The sequence below is a fragment of the Schistocerca nitens genome, chromosome 4 (genome assembly GCF_023898315.1).
Source record: "Schistocerca nitens isolate TAMUIC-IGC-003100 chromosome 4, iqSchNite1.1, whole genome shotgun sequence".
Classification (NCBI taxonomy): Eukaryota; Metazoa; Arthropoda; class Insecta; order Orthoptera; family Acrididae; genus Schistocerca; species Schistocerca nitens.
In genome coordinates, this window is record NC_064617.1 from 690,059,185 (window position 1) to 690,080,167 (window position 20,983).

Here is a 20,983-nt window from a genome sequence, read left to right on the forward strand (position 1 = left end):
GCTGCAAACGTCGTCAAACTGTTCGTGAGATGGTTGTTGTCTTGCAAACGTCCCAATCTGCTGACTCAAGGATCGAGACGTGGCTGCACGATCCGTCACAGCCGTACGGATAAGATGCCTGTCATCTCGACTGCTAGTGATACGAGGCCGTTGGGATCCAGCACGGCGTTCCGTATTACGCTCCCGAACCCACCGATTCCATATTCTGCTAACAGTCATTGGATCTCGTCCAACGCTAGGAGTAATGTCGCGATACGACAAACCGCAATCGCGATAGCCTACAATGCGACCTTTATCAAAGTCGGAAACGTGATGGTACGCATTTCTCCTCCTTACACGAGGCATCACAACAACGTTTCACCAGGCAACGCCGGTCAACTGCTGTTTGTGTATGAGAAATCGGTTGGAAACTTTCCTCATGTCAGCACGTTGTAGGTGTCGCCACAGGCACCAACCTCGTGTGAATGCTCTGAAAAGCTAATCATTTGCATATCATAGCATCTTGTTCCTGTTGGTTAAATGTCGCGTCGGTAGCACGTCATCTTCGTTGAGTAGCAATATTAATGGCCAGTAGTGTAGTAGAGGAGACGCTGAAAGTCGGAAATCCTCGACCATTTCGAGCTTAAGCTCAATCTCCAATGACGTCATCGTCAATTGAGCACTGGACCCTAGTCTTCAACATTTCGCTTCGGGGACGCTCGTCGTATCCGTCGACAGAGAGCTACAGCCGTGCCGTGCGTTCCTATGCAGCTGGTTAGCAGTGGGAGATACTGGCAGGACGGGTGGAGCGCCGTTTAATGCTCCAGCGGCGCCAGGCTTATCTGCCGGCAGGGAGCGCGCTCCTGCGCCTTGCGTAACCCCGTCTCCCACCTACCTGCAGCTCGGCTCGCCTCTCCTCTCCGTACCTCCCGCCAAACGCCGCTGCCGCATGCCAGCCGGCCGCGTCACGGACAGAGAGCGAAAACAGAACACGCGCTGCGCTGCGCTTCGCCTCGTTTGGCGCTGGGACACCTACAAGGCCAGCCTGCGGAAACGTTTCGCGCTCAATTACAGCGTCGCTAATAGTGCTCCCGTGAGACCACTGCCTGGCGCACTGTCCTTGAGAGCGGCAAATACTGCCAAGTCGTCACACAATTCATACTGTTTCATTGGGTTGATTTGTTTTCACGCCAGTAATTTAAAGAAAAAAGCAAGGAGGTACAGTTTAAAATTCCATCAATATCGGCGCCATTAAAGACGGCTATGAAGCAGGCAAAAAGGAATACAAACGTCTCTAAAATGAGATCGACAGGAAGTGCAAAATGGCTAAGCACGGATGGCTAGAGGATAGAAATAAGGATGTAGATACTGCCTACAGAAAAATTAAAGAGACCTTTGGAGAAAAGAGAACCATTAGTATGAATATCAAGAGCTCACATGGAAACCCAGCTCTAAGCAAAGAAGGGAAAGTAGAAAGGTGGAAGGAGTATACATAAGGGCGACGTACGTGAGGACAATATTATGGAAATGGAAGAGGATGTATATGAAGATGAAATGGGAGATATGATACTGCGTGAAGAGTTTGACAGAGCACTGAAAGACCTGAGTCGAAACAAGGCCCCGGGAGTAGACAACATTCCATTACAATTACTGACAGCCTTGAGAGAGTCAGGCCTAACAGAACTCTACCATCTACTGAGCAAGATGTATGAGACAGGCGAAATTCCCTCAGACTTTAAGAAGAATATAATAATTCCAATCCCAAAAAAAGCACGTGCTGACAGATGTGAAAATTACCGAACTATCAGTTTAATAAGTCACGGATGCAAAATACTAAAGCGAATTCTTTACAGACGAATATAAAAACTGGTAGAAGCCGACCTCGGGGAAGATCAATTTGGATTCCGTAAAAATGTTGGAACACGTGAGGCAATACTGACCCTACGACTTATCTTAGAAGCTAGATTAAGGAAAGGCAAACCTACGTTCCTAGCATTTGTAGACTTAGAAAAAGCTTTTGACAATGTTGACTGGAATACTCTCTTTCAAATTCTGAAGGTGGCAGGGTTAAAATTCAGGAAGCGAAAGGCTATTTACAATTTGTACAGAAACCAGATGCCAGTTATAAGAGTCGAGGGACTTGAAAGGGAAGCAGTGGTTGCGAAGGGAGTGAGACAGGGTTGTAGTCTCTCCCCGATGTTATTCAATCTGTATATTGAGCAAGCAATAAGGGAAACAAAAGAAAAATTCAGAGTAGGTATTAAAATACATGGAGAAGAAATAAAAACTTTGAGGTTCACCGATGACATTGTAATTCTGTCAGAGACAGCAAAGGACATGGAAGAGCAGTTGAATGGAATGGACAGTGTCTTGAAAGGATATAAGATGAACATCAACAAAAGCAAAACGAGGATAATGGAATGTAGCGAGTTAACTCGGGTGATGCTGAGGGAATTAGATTAGGAAATGAGATGCTTAAAGTAGTAAAGGAGTTTTGCTATTTGGGGAGCAAAATATTTGATGATGGTCGAAGTAGAGAGGATATAAAATGTTGACTGGCAATTACAAGAAAAGCGTTTCTGAAGAAGAGAAGTTTGTTAACATCGAGTATAGATTTAAGTGACAGGAAGTCGTTTCTGAATGTATTTGTATGGAGTGTAGCCATGTATGGAAGTGAAACATGGACAATAAATAGTTTAGACTAGAAGAGAATAGAAACTTTCGAAATGTGGTGCTACAGAAGAATGCTGAAGATTAGATGGGTAGATCACATAACTAATGAGGAGGTATTCAATAGAATTGCAGAGAAGAGCAGTTTGTGGCACAACTTGACTAGAAGAAGGGATCGGTTGGTAGGACTTGTTCTGAGGCATCAAGGGATCACCAATTTAGTATTGGAGGGCAGCGTGGAGGGTAAAAATCGTAGAGGGAGACCAAGAGATGAATACACTAAGCAGATTCAGAAGGATGTAGGCTGGGAGATGAAGCAGCTTGCACAGGATAGAGTAGCATGGCAAGCTGCATGAAACCAGTCTCAGGACTGAAGGCGACAACAACAACAACATATAAGAAGTGTTCACATTAAAAGGTATGCAATGTCGTAACGACCAAACCGGTTGAAATTTGCATCTGCGGCTTTGGAATAATGTAGACATCTACGGACGCGAATGCAGTATCGTCACATCCCCCTAAAAGATTCAGAGCTGAGTCTTCAGGCCGGCCGGAGTGGCCAAGCGGTTCTAGGCGCTACAGTCCGGAACCGCGCGACCGCTACGGTCGCGGGTTCGAATCCTGCCTCGGGCATGGATGTGTGTGATGTCCTTAGGTTAGTTAGGTTTAAGTAGTTCTAAGTTCTAGGGGACTTATGACCTCAGCAGTTGAGTCCCATAGTGCTCAGAGCCATTTGAACCATTTTTGAGTCTTCAGTAGGCATGATTATGCTCACCGCTTTTTTCGTCGCCGGCGATCCGATATTCACCGAATTCCTTGAGCGCGGAAAATCCAATTATAGTGACGTATACTGTGACACTCCGTAGCCTACGCTAATCCACCAAGGACAAACGGCTTGGGTAGCTCGCGGAGGAGTGATTCAGCTCCGCGATAACGCGCATCCGCATGTCTCGAAAGACGCACAATGTGTAATGGTAAAGTTCAAGCGGGAGCAACAGCTTTAGCATCCGCTCTACAGCCAGTACATGTCGCCCTGTAACTTACATGTATTTGGTTGAAAAGAACTCAAAAAAGGAATCGCTTCAACTCGGACGGCCAACTGAAGGATTTAGTGGAGGACCGGCTCCTACCAGTCACAGGAATTCTGGGAATTGGGAAGCCTTCGGCTCTTTGAAACAGTGAGATAGTTGTGCTCAGGCCTCTGGTGATTACTTTGGAATAAAGACTGCAATTATACACACAGTGTTGTTTCATACCTTTTCTTTTGAAGAACCCTCATATACACTGAAGCGCCAAAGAAACTGGTATAGGCACGCATATTCAAATACAGAGGTAACTAAACAGGCAGAATACGGCGCTGCGGTCGGCAACGCCTATATAAGACAACAAGTGTCTGGCGCAGTTGTCAGATCGGTTACTGCTGCTACAATGACAGGTTATCAAGATTTAGGTGAGTTTGAACGTCGTGTTATAGTCGGCGCACGAGCGATGGGACACAGTATCTCCGAGGTTTCGATAAAGTGTGGATTTCCCCGCACGACCAATTCCCGAGTGTACGCTGAATATCAGGAATTCGATAAAACATCAAACCTCCGACATCGTTGCGGCCGGAGAAAGATCCTGCAAGAAATGTGCCAACGACGACTGAAGAGAATCGTTCACTGTGACAGAAGTGCAACCTTTCCGCAAATTGCTGCTGATTTCAATGCTGGGCCGTCAACAAGTGGCAGAGAGCGAACCATTCAAGGAAACATCATGGATATGGGCTTTCGGAGCCGAAGGCCCAGTCGTGTACCCTTGATGACTGCACGACAAAAAGCTTTACGCCTCGCCTGGGCAAGTAAACATCGACATTGGACTGTTGATGACTGGAAACATGTAGCCTGGCCGGACGAGTCTCGTTTCAAATTGTATCTAGTGGACGGATGTGGACGGGTATGGAGAAATCCTCATGAATCCATGGATGTTGCATGTCAGCAGGGGACTGTTCAAGCTGGTAGAGGCTCTGTAATGGTGTGGGCCGTGTGCAGTTGGAGTATATGGGACCCCTGATACGTCTAGATACGACTCTGACAGGTAACACGTACGCAAGCATCCTGTCTGATCACCTGCAGCCATTCATGTCCATTGTGCATTTCGACGGACTTGGGAAATTCCATCAGGACAATGCGGGCCACCAAACGTCCCAGACATGAACATTATTGAGCATATATTGGGTGTCTTGCAACGTGCTGTTCACAAGAGATCTCCACTCCCTCGTACTCTTGCGGATTAATTTACAGCCCTGCAGGATTCATGGTGTCAGTTCCCTCCAGCATTACTTCCGACATTAGTCGAGTCTATGCCACGTAGTGTTGAGGCACTTCTGCGTACTCGCGGGGGCCCTACATGGTATTAGGCAGGTGTACCAGTTTCTTTGGCTCTTCAGTGTATATCTCGATGGTTAAGTGCCAGGGCTTACGTTCTATCTCCAGTCAATCCTAGGATTTTTCTTTATCACTTTTCACTTCTTTGACCTCTCCCAATGCTTGTTAATGTGAAAATACCTAGAAGCACCATGGCTGTGACTCCACGTTAAACTGTAGGACGCCCGGCTAGGTAGGTCCTACCTACTGGCCGTGCAAGTCACTTCAGGGATCTGGGGACGGCTAGGACATATCACATGTAATAGATCTATACCCAGAAAAAAAGGAAAAAAAGTTTGTTCAAACTTATTTCGGGCTTGCAGCTGATCGTCGTTTAATTCATAGCACGATTTTCCACTGTACACTTGCTAGTCATCTTCTGGTGACCCATCGAAGATTTCGATGGCTCACATGACTATGACTGGCAGCATGTGTTCATATTCTTCCGCATTTAGCGTTCGCTTAGCGCAATAAGGGGACCACACGTTAACCACCAAAAAAACACTCCAATACTACAGCACGGCCAGTAACGGGCGTTCTCCATGCATTCGCCACACTCAAGCCCTTTCCTCGGGTTGCCACAGGAAACAGTGTGATACATCACTCCAAATCGCTCGGTTCCAATGATCCACTGTCCAGTGGAGTCGCTTTTTACACAACCTCGAGCGTCGCTTACCACAGACCACAGTAACGAGTTGCTATCAGAAGCTGCTTACCCATTGTACCGCGTCCTTTTTAATTTCCTGCGCACAGCCTTTGTGCCAGGTGAACTGCTGGTAGCACATTGGAACCCACGAATGTTTTCTTCCGCTGGCTTCAAGCGATGTGTTGAACCAGCCTCACTGTCCCCGTCTTACGTGAGGTCTGCCTGCTTTTGGTTCAGCTGTTATTGTTCCTGCGTGTGTCCACTTCACCACCACATCAGTAACTGTCGACTTGGGCAGCTGTAGAAGGGTTTAAATGTCTTTGATGGATCTGTTACGCAGATGACACCCAGTGACTAGTCCCATGTTCCATGTCACTGAGATCTCCTCATCGACCCAGTCTGCAGTTGGTGCTGACAACTCAGCGCTCTCCGCCTCGTTTTATACTGGTGGTTCTGCTACTTGTGACATCTAGTGGTCAGCTTCGCATTACCTAGAGGGGTTCGCTTAGTGCAATAAGGGGACCACACGCTAACCACCGAAAAAACACTCCAATACTACAGCACGACCAGTAACGTACTTGATCAGACAGCGTATCTGTTTAAACCTATTAACCTATTATTCGTCATAAATTCTGAGAGTTGTGTGTAGAGTTTCATACTCTGCAATATCTGTCTGACAACACCTGCAGAGTTCTTACAGGAACACTTCCACACGAGGAACACCAACATGACCGTGTAAAAAGTACAGCTGAAGTTCTGCAACGCGCCAAGTCACCGCTTCTGAGAAGTTGGCTGCAGTGACGTGGCGTGAGCACAGTGCTTGCGCGTTTCCTCCTTGTAAGGGGGCCCGTAGAGTCACGCAGCACCTGGAACGAGACCTATTTCAGAAGAGCTTTGCTAAAGGTCGCTTTGTGCCAAAATACTCCTGATTGTTGGTTTTCTTTTTTTGCCTGCAGACAAATGCAGTGAATTTTCATGTCAGAGAACAACATATAACGCTTCTTACGGATAACAGCCCGCATCTCGTGGTCGTGCGGTAGCGTTCTCGCTTCCCACGCCCGGGTTCCCGGGTTCGATTCCCGGCGGGGTCAGGGATTTTCTCTGCCTCGTGATGGCTGGGTGTTGTGTGCTGTCCTTAGGTTAGTTAGGTTTAAGTAGTTCTAAGTTCTAGGGGACTGATGACCGTAGCAGTTAAGTCCCATAGTGCTCAGAGCCATTTGAACCATTTACGGATAACAGATGCGCTATTTTAACAATAACATTCAACAGCCTGGAGGGTGGTTTGCAAACCAAAATGGTTTACTAGACACGAACCTGCTGGAGATGGTATTTCTTGCCTTCCTCTGGCGGGTAATTGCGTTTCCAAACCAGTAATGAGAGACAGTTTGACGTGTAATGTGAACTACGCCATAACTTGGCACGTTTCATATACTCTAAACCAGCAAAATTCATTAGATAAAACAGGAGCCGGAATCCCGCACTATAATACTAGTAGTTATCCTCTCAGCCATCAAATCACAGGAGATACATGATTTTATGATGTAGAGGAAAAAAATCACGTATAGCATCTTTAATGACTGACTAAATTGCATGTACGTCGTTGGTGAGGTTATTTAAAGATACAGTTCCGTGTGTTCAGACAGCTTGGAAATACCACTCTTCTCCACAACATTTTGACGAATGGTCTAGCAGTTTTTATCGTATGCTGCAAGCTATGATCGTAGGGCGGTTGAGGTCCACGTGATCACTTCTGAAGTCACATTATGAAGAGACGAGTCGTCAAAGCAGTGGAGAAATGCATCTTCTAGCTGAAGCGTTCAGTAAACCCTTAAGAGGGCCGTTATTTACGATTTAGACATACGCAAGATGCCAAATTTTGCGACATCTTTGGTTGTATTCAAGTTGCCGGATGACCTACGAGAAATACAAGGTCATGCGACAATCGTCAGTAGAGCACAGTGCAGTTCAAATCAACCAAGAGCTTTTAGACAGCTCTGTTTCAAGTTGCTTATTTTTCCGACATTCAGTGGCATGTGCTACGAGTTCATACGTCAGAATACGAGCAACGATTCTGTTTAAGGTTGCTACCTGAAAACGCTTACTTATTATTCTTTACTACTATAAACTTCACTGCACGCAGCTAGGCAAATAGAGGTCAAAGTATCAAAAGAGTATTTGGGCTCTGCTATTAATACAGGACTCATATAGCGATGATTAAAAGATTTCCATCACGCGAGATGACCACCGAAATTTTAAACTGCCTACACTTTTAAGAGCAGCAGCTTGCAGACAGAAAGGTATACTTACGTACAAGCCACGTCGAATTGTGACATAATAGGGAAGACTTCGCGTGTAGATAATCCCAAGCTTGCAAGCACTACCAGAGACACTGATAAGTACGCCCCTCCACTCGTCGGCAACACATCTTCTATATGCGTAGCTATACCTTACAGCTAACGTTCAACAGAAACGTAAAAAAACATTGGGAGTACCCCAAGGAAGCGTAATAGAACCTCTAAAGCGTTCAATACACACAAAAGATTTATCAGGAGGAAATGCAGAGAGATTTGGAGCAAGCTACCACTGTGTGTAATGAACGGCCGCTCTGTCTGAATGTGGTTAAATGTAAGGTAATGCCTGTAACAAAGAGAGAAACTGATAGTATCCCAAGCGATGTGAAATGGGATGATTACGTGAAGTGACAGGTAAAACCGTTGATCGATGGAAATGAGTCTGCTCTTCGGGTGAATCACATATTTGCAACACTAGGTCGCTTGTCGTCTCCACAAACGCCGTCATCGGTACGGACAGACACAGGGGGGAGATGAGATGAACAGAACGGTGTGGGGTGGGGGTGGAGAAGGTGGACAGAGAGAGGGGGAAGGCGTGACCGACAAACAGTGAGGTAAACAGGAGACTGGCTTATAGAAGACTAGAATTTATACACGGACGCGGAACGCCAGGTACTCAGCTGAAGGACCCATGAAAAATATGACAGGCTATGTTGTTAATAGACTATGTGGGCCTGATAGGCAACTACGTTCTTAGTCAGTGAAAGGTAAACTGCAAGGTCCGATTCCAGCAGACAACTCAGGTTTGGGTCAAACTTGCCGTCAGAGCTCCAGCCTACCGAACGGATTGAAGTACGAGGGTCACTCCAAAGGATATGCTCACTATTTTTGTAAAAATGCAGTTTTCATTCTGCATGTGTGAAAGGCTAACAGTGTGTACACACAGCCTTTCCGCTTGTTTTCAAACTTAGTTCAACCGTTTCCGTGAGTGGCGCCGTCAGAGCGTGTCTTCAAGATGGCTGCTGCAACGTTCTGTCATAGAACTCCTGTGCTGTGAAAACGAGACAGTGGGAAACATCCACAAAAGGTTGAAAAAGGTGTATGGAGATGTTGCTGTCGATCGCAGTACAGTCAGTCGGTGGGCAAGCAGGTTACGTGATGAAAGCGGGCACGGCAGTATTTACAGGGTGTTTCAAAAATGACCGGTATATTTGAAACGGCAATAAAAACTAAACGAGCAGCGATAGAAATACACCGTTTGTTGCAATATGCTTGGGACAACAGTACATTTTCAGGCGAACAAACTTTCGAAATTACAGTAGTTACAATTTTCAACAACAGATGGCGCTGCAAGTGATGTGAAAGATATAGAAGACAACGCAGTCTGTGGATGCGCCATTCTGTACGTCGTCTTTCTGCTGTAAGCGTGTGCTGTTCACAACGTGCAAGTGTGCTGTAGACAACATGGTTTATTCCTTAGAACAGAGGATTTTTCTGGTGTTGGAATTCCACCGCCTAGAACACAGTGTTGTTGCAACAAGACGAAGTTTTCAACGGAGGTTTAATGTAACCAAAGGACCGAAAAGCGATACAATAAAGGATCTGTTTGAAAAATTTCAACGGACTGGGAACGTGACGGATGAACGTGCTGGAAAGGTAGGGCGACCGCGTACGGCAACCACAGAGGGCAACGCGCAGCTAGTGCAGCAGGTGATCCAACAGCGGCCTCGGGTTTCCGTTCGCCGTGTTGCAGCTGCGGTCCAAATGACGCCAACGTCCACGTATCGTCTCATGCGCCAGAGTTTACACCTCTATCCATACAAAATTCAAACGCGGCAACCCCTCAGCGCCGCTACCATTGCTGCACGAGAGACATTCGCTAACGATATAGTGCACAGGATTGATGACGGCGATATGCATGTGGGCAGCATTTGGTTTACTGACGAAGCTTATTTTTACCTGGACGGCTTCGTCAATAAACAGAACTGGCGCATATGGGGAACCGAAAAGCCCCATGTTGCAGTCCCATCGTCCCTGCATCCTCAAAAAGTACTGGTCTGGGCCGCCATTTCTTCCAAAGGAATCATTGGCCCATTTTTCAGATCCAAAACGATTACTGCATCATGCTATCTGGACATTCTTCGTGAATTTGTGGTGGTACAAACTGCCTTAGATGACACTGCGAACACCTCGTGGTTTATGCAAGATGGTGCCCGGCCACATCGCACGGCCGACGTGTTTAATTTCCTGAATGAATATTTCGATGATCGTGTGATTGCTTTGGGCTATCCGAAACATACAGGAGGCGGCGTGGATTGGCCTCCCTATTCGCCAGACATGAACCCCTGTGACTCTTTCTGTGGGGACACTTGAAAGACCAGGTGTACCGCCAGAATCCAGAAACAATTGAACAGCTGAAGCAGTACATCTGCATGTGAAGCCATTCCGCCAGACACGTTGTCAAAGGTTTCGGGTAATTTCATTCAGAGACTACGCCATATTATTGCTACGCATGGTGGATATGTGGAAAATATCGAACTATAGAGTTTCCCAGACCGCAGCGCCATCTGTTGTTGAAAATTGTAACTACTGTAATTTCGAAAGTTTGTCTGCCTGAAAATGTACTGTTGTCCCAAGCATATTGCAACAAACGGTGTATTTCTATCGCTGCTCGTTTAGTTTTTATTGCCGTTTCAAATATACCGGCCATTTTTGAAACACCCTGTAGGATCGTCCTCGCAGCGGCAGGCCTCTTACTGCACACACTCCAGACAATGTGCAGAGTGTTAACGAATTGGTGACTGCTGACAGACGCATCACAGTGAACGAATTGTCACGCTACTTTGGGATAGGGGAAGGAAGTGTTTGCAGAATACTGAAAGTGTTGACGTTAAAAAAGGTTTGTGCCAGGTGGGTTCGCAGGACGTTGGCAGTGGCTCACAAAGAAACAAGAAAAACTTATGCAGCGAAGTTTTGGAACAGTACGAGAATGGTGGAGATGAATTTCTTGGAAGAATTGTGACAGGTGATGAAACATGGCTCCATCATTTTTCACCAGAGACGAAGAGGCAATCAATGGAGTGGCATCATGCAAATTCACCCCAGAAAAAAAAGTCAAAACCACACCTTCTGCTGGAAAAGTTATGGCTACGGTGTTTTTCGATTCCGAAAGACTCTTGCTTGTGGACATCATGCCAAGTGGAACCACCATAAATTCTGATGCATATGTGATGGCTCAAATGGCTCTGAGCACTATGGGACTCAACTGCTGAGGTCATTAGTCCCCTAGAACTTAGAACTAGTTAAACCTAACTAACCTAAGGACATCACAAACATCCATGCCCGAGGCAGGATTCGAACCTGCGACCGTAGCGGTCTTGCGGTTCCAGACTGCAGCGCCTTTAACCGCACGGCCACTTCGGCCGGCGATGCATATGTGATGACACTGAAGAAACTTCAAGCTCGACTGAATCGTGTTCGACTACATCGGCAAAAGCAGGATGTTTTGCTGTTGCACGACAATGCACGGCCACATGTCAATCAAAAATCCATGTAAGCGATCACAAAACTCGGATGGACAACACTGAAACACCCGCCTTACAGTCCTGACCTGGCTCCATGTGACTATCATCTCTTTAGGAAACTGAAAGACTCTCTTCGTGGAACAAGGTTTGAAGATGATGACTCCCTTGTGCACGCTGCCAAACAGTGGTTCCAACAGGTTGGTCCAGAATTTTACCGTGCGGGTATACAGGCGCTGGTTCCAAGATGGTGCAAGGCAGTTGAGAGGGATGGAAATTATGTGGAGAAATGAAAATATTGTTCCTAAAGGGTTACGCTCCATTCAGTGGTAGTTGCACGTAGCGACTGTTATATTGACTTGTAAATAATATATTTCAGCTATCAGTCGTCCTTTTCAAATTTTATTGGCAGATCTAGATTTCAGCTAGAAACTAGCCATTCTCAATGCACTATCATTTTTGATTATATTTTACATGCATTGATAAAAAATGATAGTGCATTGAGAATGGCTAGTTTCTAGCTGAGATCTAGATCTGCCAATAAAATTTGAAAAGTACGACTGATAGCTGAAATCTTTTATTTACAAGGATTAAAGTAGTTTACAGAATTTTAATATACGAGGTTTCCGATAAAAGACCTCCAGATAGCAGTGTTCCTTCCCTGCTGTGACCAGGAAGTAATCGCTGGTGCGGAAGAAGGGCGCGGCGTGCTCGCAGCCGGCATCGTCTCCAGAATCTGGCTATCGCACGCACGGCGCTGGCACTCCCCCGCGTGTTTGCTCCAGATAGCCGGGGACACACAGCACAGTACCCGCTTTGTCGGCCCGTGCGAAGTGTCAACACGGAGCGCCGCTCTTACCGGGCGCAATTACCGAAGCGAGCGACACGTGCTCTCCGTCCAACCTGCGAGACACCGCCAGCTGAGAGCTGCACTGAGGCAGCCCGGATTTCATTTCGCAGGCCTGAGGAGATTACTGACTATCTTAATTGTCGACAGGTGTCAACACTAGTCTCCTAATGCCCTGATAAGCGGTGATTGCGAGCAGTGCTTGTTAAGGAAAAAGTAGTCATCAGCTCGAACACTGTTTTAAAAAAGCTTTAGAAGACAGTACTATCAAAAAAATGGTTCAAATGGCTCTGAGCACTATGGGACTCAACTGCTGAGGTTATGAGTCCCCTAGAACTTAGAACTAGTTAAACCTAACTAACCTAAGGACATCACAAACATCCATGCCCGAGGCAGGATTCGAACCTGCGACCTTAGCGGTCCCGCGGTTCCAGACTGCAGCGCCTTTAACCGCACGGCCACTTCGGCCGGCAGACTATCAATCTGTGCTATATTATTCTGACAAACTCACAAGATTAAGAGATATTTAACAATAATATACTAATTTTAGTGGTCTCAGAGCTCAGTCGCTGTCGATTATATTAGTTGCGCAAAATTGACAGTTAACAAATAACGGCTGCAACAATTCAGACTGCTGTAGGTATTTTAACGATGCACTTACTGAAGACTGAGCTATGTGTAATGCTAAATGAAGATGTGTGAAAGCTTGAAACACGTTTTAGTATAAATCAAAATACATAAAAATGCCTGTCTGCTGTATTTATTACAATAATAATACGTATTATTGCCGCCAAGAGCAACTGCCAATTGCAGCGGAGATGGTTTTGAATGTTTGCTAAAATATTAACATCGATTCTACAAACGTAGATCTTGCCAAACTCAGACCTTCCATCAGATCCGGAGCGCCGTGAATAACTGCGTCCAGGCAGACGGCGTGTTCATTGACTTCTAGAAAACATTCGATATCGTACAGTCATTTAGTGGAGAAAATACAACCGTACCAACAGGTTTGTGACAGGAGCAAGACTTTCTTGCAGCCACAACAAACACGGTGTTGTTATAGAAATAAAATCAACGCACAGGTACATTATGAGGATGTAAATAGGCAAAGAGATTCACTATTGTTCGATTACACTACCGCCGATAAACCACTGGAAATACTAACAACCGTAAAATACCTAGGAGTAACATTCCAGAGCGTCTTAAAGTGGAATGACCGCCTAAAACGAATTGTAGAAAAAGCAGATTCCAGGCCGACATTCAATCGGAGAATCGCAAGCGTACGTAATAGATCCACAAAAGCAGCAGCATAGGAACACTTGTTCCATCGATGATTATCGTGGATACCCCCTACCAGATCAGATTAACAGAAGAGATGGAGAAGACTTTGGTCACGGGATCGTTTAGTTAGAGTGAGAACTTCACGGAGATGCTCAACAAATTCCAGTGGCAGACGCATCAAGATAGGAACTGCGCATCATGGAACACTTACTGTTGCAATTCCGAGAGCATGCGTTCTAGGAAGAGTTGGGCAGCATTTTCCTTCCTACAGCATAACTTAGTCTCACGAAATGACCGCGACGAGAAAATCAGAGAAACTGCAGTTCATACAAAGGTTTATCTGCAATGGTTCTTCCCAGACACCGTTCACGAGTGGGGCAGGGAATGCAGCAAAAGAAGAACCGGAAGCACCCTCAACACACACCGTAAAGTAGCTTGCGGAGTGTTGACACTGCGCACGACACAGTCGGAGGTGACCTGACAGATGAGATATATATACACTCATGCTCATAAATTAAGGATAATGCTGATACATGGTGATACAACCCTCTGGTGGGCGGTTTACAGGTTTAAATCACCTCGGGGTGTGACCATGCGGTGCATTGACCTGAGGTCGTTGCACGGGGGCGCTGGCAGCAGTCCACATACGCAGAAGTGTGTTGGTGCATGTCAGAGTATGGTGCAGCGAGTAAGTGTGCAGACGTTTTAAGACGTGCTATGGTGACTGCGTGTTGAAAATTGCTCAAAGAACACATTGATGACGTTATGAGGGGTAGAATAGTAGGGCGACTGGAGGCTGGTCAAACACAGCAGGTCGTAGCACGGGCCCTCCGTGTGCCACATAGTGTGATCTCAAGATTATGCCAACGATTCCAGCAGACAGGGAACGTGTCCAGGCGCTACGGTACGGGACGTCCACAGTGTACAACACCACAAGAAGAGCGATATCTCACCATCAGTGCCCGCAGACGGCCACGGAGTACTGCAGTAGCCTTGCTCGGGACGTTACAGCAGCCACTGGAACAGTTGTCTCCAGATACACAGTCTACAGACGACTGAACAGACATGATATATGCCTTCGGAGACCTGCAAGGTGCATTCGACTGGCCCCTGGTCACAGGAGAGTTCGTAAAGCCTACTTTCAAGAAGACAGTACATGCTCATTGGAACAGTGTTCCCAGATTATGTTCACGGACGAGTCCAGGTATAGTCTGAACAGTGATTCTCGCCGGGTTTTCATCTGGCGTGAACCAGGAACCAGACACCAACCCCTTAATGTCCTTGAAAGGGACCCGTATGGAGGTCGTGGTTTGATGGTGTGGGGTGGAGTTATGATTGGTACACATACACCCCTGCATGTCTTTGACAGAGGAACTGTAACAGGTCAGGACCTCATTTTGCACCAGTATGTCCGCCTTTCCAGGGGTGCAGTGGGTCCCACCTTCCTCCTGATGGATGATAACGCACGGCCCCACCGAGCTGCCATCGTGGAGGAGTACCTTGAAACAGAAGATATCAGGCGAATGGAGTGGCCTGCCTGTTCTCCAGACCTAAACCCAATCGAGCATGTCTGGGATGCTCTCAGTCGATGTATCGCTGCACGTCTTCAAACCCCTAGGACAGTTCAGGAGCTCCGACAGGAACTGGTGCCAGAATGGGAGGTTATACCCCAGCAACTGCTCGACCACCTGATCCAGAGTATGCCAATCCGTGGAGCGGCTATGTATATATGTGGAGAGAGAGAGAGAGAGAGAGAGAGAGAGAGAGAGAGAGAGAGAGAGAGAGAGAGAGAGAGATATGCAACTAATTTTAACCCTCACAAACAACCTGTGTAACCTTTCGTCCACCAAAACTGTGTGGGTTCCTGAAAACACAACATTGTCATAGATCCAGCCGTAAATTAATTCTTGGAACGTTTATATCAGATATGTCGTGGTTATTCATATTTGTATGAAATAAAAACCGACAGCACATACAACAGAGGGTAAAACTGCCATTGGTTATGAGATGGACAAATCTCGCAGAAGATGGCACGAAACTCTGTCTTGATCGTATCCAAAGCATTGTGATCACATTAATGTGTGTTTTAGTATGAGCAGCTGAACAACTCCTCACAGCGGTGGACGTTTTTAGCCTTTGTGTCATTCACAGCGACACTGTCTGCAAATGGCATTTAGAGCTTTTTCTTTTTCTCAGGCACTCACGTTCAGCCTGTTAACGTTTCTTATGGCAATTCGGATATTTTACTCTTGAGTTATTTCGGCGTCCGGACGAGGCAAAATGTTCAGTGTTTTAGTCACTATTTCAAGGTTTGGTATGAAACCATTCAACGACTGTTCGATAGTTATTTCACTAGTTCGATCTACTTAATTTTAGATTTCGAAATTTTATACGGTGTGGAGCTTCTGCAATACTATCTCTCTTCCCGTGACCCAGAGTACTTTGCACTCATGTTTCCCTCCCTGTGACGTGACTACTCCACGACTTTTGTGGAGATATATGTAAAGGACCTGGTTTATCGATTTACATATTTTAGTACATGGAAAATCCATAAATAACAGTATCTTAATACTCGTCACGCATATCAGCCCTTCCCCACTACATCGCTGAATCATAGGAGCTTTAATCTGAAAACAAAGCACTGCCGAAAAGACAGGAGATAGCGGAGGCGGCATGAGTCACGATATACCGATACGTTACGAGACATTCGGCTGGGTCGTTGGCTTCCTTGTTTACGTGAGACGCCTCCGTAAACTCTTCGGCGTCTGTAATTTGCGTTTCAGGTTACCTACTCAGACAAGGCTACGTTTTCAGTCTCTAATATTTTCGGCCTTTGAGCCAACCTTCTTAATTTTATGAAGTATTTGCATTAGTAGAGCATTGCCTTTTGCGTATCATCTCAGAATGCTTTCTCGTGCTCTACAGCCAGAGGCGATACTCACCTTTCCATATATAAACTATGTAATGATGAAGCTCATCGTGACGTGAATGGTGGACGATAGTCGTATAACAGAAACCAGGGTTCTCATTTTCCCTTCTATGGATGGAACACGCAATGCGCACTTACTCTCACATCCACAAGTTTCAGTAATTCAGTTACATCTTCGTGACACAAAGCCGAAGTGCACACACGTCGTTCAAATTTATGGAGGAAAGACGAAATTGCCTACTTCTCCTTCTCCTTTGAACATACCATCTGACCCCGATAGACAGGCCGTCAATCAATCAATCAATCAATCAATTAATTCAGTATCACTTTCTAGGAAACTAGAACACGTAATTGTTACTGCCTAGTAACGAATGTAAACAGCTGAAACCGTTAAAACTGAACAAAGCCCCAGGGTCCGATGGAATCCCTATCGGATTCTATAACCAATTCGCAGCTAAGTTAGCTCCTAACTATAATCTATGGTAGATCCCTCGAACAAAACACCGTGCCCAGTTATTGGAAAAAAGTACAGGTCACACCCACGTACAAGAAGGGTAGCAGAAGTGATTTTTCGCAGCTTTCTCGGCAAAGTATTGATACTGTAGATCTCGGGATATTGAATTCCCTAAGATTTCCGAAATGAAATGTACTTGGCATCCAGCTTCAACTACCATTTCGAGTTCAAAGTTTGTTAATTCCCGTACTGCTGCCTTAATGACGCCGGACACCTGAGTACAAACGACAGCTCCGGCAATGCGCTGCCCTTTTATATCTTATGTACGCTGCACTCCCGCCAACTGTATATGTGCATATCTCTATGCCACGACTCTCGTCCACTCAGTGTATAGGTCAGTCACCGATTACTTCGAAGACGGACAGAAACTAACCAGAGGATAGAAGAGAGAAAGAAAGATGCAGGCTCGAGTGCGATGATTTTTGGCCCACAGAAGAGACTTCGAGTAATGTACTAGGGTAGCCCGCCCGGCTAGCCGTGCGGTCCATCGCATTGCTTCGCGAGCGGAAAGGCGTGCCGGTCCCCGGCATGAATCCGCCCGCCGTATCAGTGTCGAGGTCCGGTGTGCCGGCCAGCCGGTGGATGTGGATGGTTTTTAAGGCGGTTTTCCATCTGCCTCGGCGAACGTGGGCTGGTTCCCCTTTTTCCGCCTCAATTACTCTATGTCGGCGATTGCTGCGCAAACACTGTCTCGACGTACGCGTACAACATAATTACTCCACTGGGAACCGAACCGCGGCAGTGGACTGCTGCAGACTGTTGTGCGGTTGTGTACCACTGAGGGCTACGGCGGAGACGAAGCCAATCCGTCGTTTCTGGGTCCAAATTCAATACGTACATACAATATACACTACTGGCCATTAAAATTGCTACACCAGGAACATGACGTGCTACAGACGTGAAATTTAACCGACAGGAAGAAGATGCTGTGATATGCAAATTATTAGCTTTTCAGAGCATTCACAAGGTTGGCGCCGGTGGCAACACCTACAACGTCCTGACATGAGGAAAGTTTCCAACCCATTTCTCATACACATACGGCAGTTGACCGGCGTTGCCTGGTGAAACGTTGTTGTGATGCCTCGTGTAAGGAGGAGAAATGCGTACCATCAAGTTTCCGTCTTTGATAAAGGTCGTATTGTAGCCTATCGCGATTGCGGTTTATCGTATCGCGACATTGCTGCTCGCGTTGGACGAGATCCAATGACTGTTACCAGAATATGGAATCGGTGGGTTCAGGAGGGTAATACGGAACGCCGTGCTGGATCCGAACGGCCTCGTATCACTAGCAGTCGAGATGACAGGCATCTTATCCGCATGGCTGTAACGGATCGTGGTGCCACGTCTCGATCCCTGAGTCAACAGATGGGGACGTTTGCAAGACGACAACCATCTGCACTTACAGTTCGACGACGTATGCAGCAGCATGGAGTAACAGCTCGGAGACGCGGTTACCCTTGACGCTGCATCACAGACAGGAGCGCCTGTGATGGTGTACTCAACGATGTACCTGGTTGCACGAATGGCAAAACGCCATTTTTTCGGATGAATCCGGGTTCTGTTTACAGCATCATGATGGTCGCATCCGTGTTTGGCGACATCGCGGTGAACGCACATTGGAAGCGTGTATTCGTCATCGCCATACTGGCGTATGACCCGGTGTGATGGTATGGGGTGCCATTGGTTACACGTCTCGGTCACCTCTTGTTCGCATTGAGGCACTTTGAACAGTGGACGTTACATTTCAGATGTGTTGCGACCCGTGTCCCTACCCTTCATCCGATCCCTGCGAAACCCTACATTTCAGCAGGATAATGCACGACCTCATGTTGCAGGTCCTGTACGGGCCTTTCTGGATACAGAAAATGTTCGACTGCTGCCCTGGCCAGCACATTCTCCAAATCTCTCACCAATTGAAAACGTCTATTCAATGGTGGCCGAGCAACTGGCTCGTCACAATACGCCAGTCACTACTCTTGATGAAATGTGGTATGGTGTTGAAGCTGCATGGGCAGTTGTACCTCTACACCCCATCCAAGCTCTGTTTGACTCAATGCCCAGGCGTAACAAGGCCGTTATTACGGTCAGAGGTGGTCGTTCTGGGTACTGATTTCTCAGGATCTATGCACCCAAATTGCGTGAAAATGTGATCACATGTCAGTTCTAGTATAATATATTTGTGCAATGAATACCCGTTTATCATCTGCATTTCTTCTTGGTGTAGCAGTTTTAATGGCCAGTAGTGTACTAGTGTCGCCTAACGAAGTTTTTGATGGCCTTTGTCGAATAAAAAAAATGAAGGTTTACGAATGGTAGTTCCCTGTGTGCTGCGGTTTGTTTCGTACCCTCGCATAATCCTCCATAGTTAGGGAATGTAAGACAGGTCCCGGGCTCGGGGTCCCGCCCGTAAACAAGCCAGCTACAGCTGTCGGCTGCCCACGCTCTGCCTACCAGTACACGAGTCCCAGCCGCGGCCGCCGCTGCGCCCTTTCGCCGCTGGAATGCCGCGCCGAGCCCCACCTCCCGGCCGGCTGGCTTGCGCCACGGATCTACAAGGTACGCAGGTACAGCCAGGCCAACAGCTGACGCTCGTGCACAAAAAGCTTTGCCCGCACTCCAAATTAGCCATCACCACCTACCGCCTACGTGATTCATAATGCCGCGCTTTCGGGTGTTCGACCGAGGCGTTTCCTGTTTTCTACACACACGTCGCCTTTTTTCTTCAGAAAGAACATTTATTATGCAGTTTATACGTGATTCAAAAGAGCCCTGATCCCCTGTTCAGCGATGTTGTGGTTGGTTTTCTTCTTCTGTTGCTCTATATTTCATTACGAGTCTTGGCATCTTCAACTGAAACGTCGCCTTAAAAAAATTAAAAATGGCTGTGCTTAAACTGACACACAATATTTTTGCGCAACGCAATCTGACTTTCAATAATCCCTACAAAAGAATCGCCCTGACTAACAATAACCTATACCTTTCATGAATCACTTACCTCACAAAAATCTTCGTTACTCGAACTACTGCAATACAACGAGCGCCAATACTGCCAGCTAAATAAAAGATTCTAACTACTGAAGGCACTAACTACTGATAGGCATAGTTATGAAATGAAAGATTTTGATCGAGAACAAACAATGTATTTACCTTAATAGTGTTCAAAAGTCATATTCTATATCAGTTCATGACATCCAGTCTTACAAATTTACTCTTTCTGGCGGACACACGTCCAGATCGTCCGCTCTCAAAATTCTGCCATCTCTCTCCCCACACCCACCACTGCTGGCGGCTCACCTCCAACTGCGCAACGCTACGCGCTATTCACATCCAACTGCCCAACACTACAATAGCGACTATTCCAACAAAGCCAACCAGGCACAGACTACACACAGCACAGTCAGTGATTTTCATACAGAGCGCTACGTGGCGTTACCAACATAAAAACCTGAACAGCCTACTTACACAACGAATCTCGACAATTTTCTTCATAGCGGGTACCACAGCAAGAAATCGAATAAAAGACAGAATTCCTTTCACATCTGCCGTGTTTACTTTTCTGGTTCACGACTAGTTTCTGCCTTTTAGGCCATTATCAAGTGATTTTCTGTTTCAAAGAGAGCACACACTACATTACCTTCACCAAGAGAAACGCAATGCTATAGACGTAACTTATTAGAAAGTAGAAAATTGTGTCATATGCATCAAAATGGAAGCGTCTTTAAATTTACGTGTTCTGTTCGCATATCCTTTCTTGCTACTCTGACAGCCTGACATTTTTATAAGGCGAAATTCAGAAAATTTCCCGAAGAATACAGTAAAGCATGAAATAATACTTTCAAATAACTATGTACCGGGTGATCAAAAAGTCAGTATAAATTTGAAAATTTAATAAACCGCTGA

The 20,983-nt window shown here is 46.3% G+C and overlaps 1 protein-coding gene across 1 annotated transcript in view; it reads right to left on the minus strand.

The window, feature by feature from the left end:
- LOC126251905 (partitioning defective 3 homolog B-like) overlaps positions 1-20,983 on the minus strand; it is a 313,128-nt gene that overhangs the window by 274,659 nt on the left and 17,486 nt on the right. The window lies entirely within an intron of this gene.